Raw genomic sequence first — 1,503 nt, forward strand, 5'->3', positions numbered from 1 at the left:
AAATCTAATTGGATTTATTATGAGCAATGTTGTGGTCAGAAAAAATAGCTAACATATATTTAAATCAGTAAAATATATCTGACATGAACAGTCTAGATAATTTATATATTTTAAATTTTAACTCCAAATTAGACACATCAGCAACCAAAATATTTTTACTTTCATATCAGTCTATTAGAAAACTTTGGCTGACACAGAAAAGATTCTCAAAGCATATCTTATCACCATCTTTGGGAAAGCTATACTCCCCATTATCATCATTACTCTTAGCTATCAACACTTCAGCTCAAGAGACAAATAGACTATGTGAATTTAGAAGCAAGAATCGATTAGACCAGCACCCTTGACAGGGAATCCTTGAATTGTAGTTGTGTATAGATCTTCTTTTCTCATATAATTTTCTAAATTATCTAAATGCATTGTTTTGCCTGATTGACTTCTTTTATCACACAGAGTACAAGTCATTCAAATAAGTTATTTAGAAAACATCAGGAGTACCTCAGGGAATTACCTGTCACAGTATCTTTCCTGATAAATAACTACTCTCAGGCAGAAAGGGATTCAATTAAGCAAAGCCTTCCACCAATAAAATTTTAAGGATTATTTCCAGACTCCAGAAATTTCTTTCCTGGAAACTATAAAAGTAACAATAATAGTAAATAGTAAATAATACTAAATAAACAGTACAAAAAGGAAATGCTGTCTATGAGTGGAAATATAGGAAGGGAGCTGGATGTGGTCTGTCTATTTATATTACTGAGCAGTTTCACTCAATGTGCATTGCAACAAATTTAAAGATAGAAAGCGTGTGATAAATAGCTGAAAAATGTGTATTATAACCTAGTACATTGCAATTGGTAAATTTTTAGTTAAAATCATATGCAAGTGTCCTGCTATTTATTTATATCCCACTTTAGTCTGACATCAATATCATTTGAGGATCCTCGACCCTGGAATAGGTTGTAATAAATTCTGAAATGGTTAACTTTATATTGTAGTGGACTGCAATGCCATAAGAACCTTGTCTCTTAAATTCAGGAATATATGATTTACCTGGACAAGGGTATTGCAGGTAGGTGTGGTTCCCATCGATAAGCACTACCGAGTAAGAAAGAAGATTTTATATTCCAAGAATGATGAAAGAATGGGAAGATACGTCCTCCTTTATTTTTTTTTAAATTCACATCAGATGGGTAATGTACCAAGTGTTTAAAAAGTTTTAAGAGAGGCACATGTCATACAAATTTGTGTGAACACAGAAATCACTTTGCTTATGAACCAGAAAGGATCCAAGATGCAGCCTCTTAAGCATACATCTACAAGTCATAACTAAGAGGCAAGAGAGTCAAAAACACTGAGAAATCTTTAACAATCAGTCACCCTTATGAGTACCACATATAATTAACGTGATTGAGAACTGAGGAAGTAGCTCAGAGGTCAAACGTCTGTCTCATAGATTAAGTCCCCATCACCACACAAAAAATAGTTTGCAGTAACTGGAAA

General features: G+C 33.1%; 1 non-coding gene across 1 annotated transcript; it reads right to left on the bottom strand.

Moving 5' to 3' along the window:
* Positions 1-1,183: 1,183 nt before the first annotated feature.
* LOC130029978 (small nucleolar RNA U13) lies at positions 1,184-1,289 on the bottom strand. Its single transcript, XR_008793425.1, has one exon. It is a non-coding gene; the product is annotated as a small nucleolar RNA U13 (small nucleolar RNA).
* Positions 1,290-1,503: the final 214 nt, after the last annotated feature.

The sequence above is a fragment of the Sorex fumeus genome, unplaced genomic scaffold (assembly GCF_029834395.1).
Source record: "Sorex fumeus unplaced genomic scaffold, SorFum_2.1 ptg000043l, whole genome shotgun sequence".
In the NCBI taxonomy this organism is placed as follows: Eukaryota; Metazoa; Chordata; class Mammalia; order Eulipotyphla; family Soricidae; genus Sorex; species Sorex fumeus.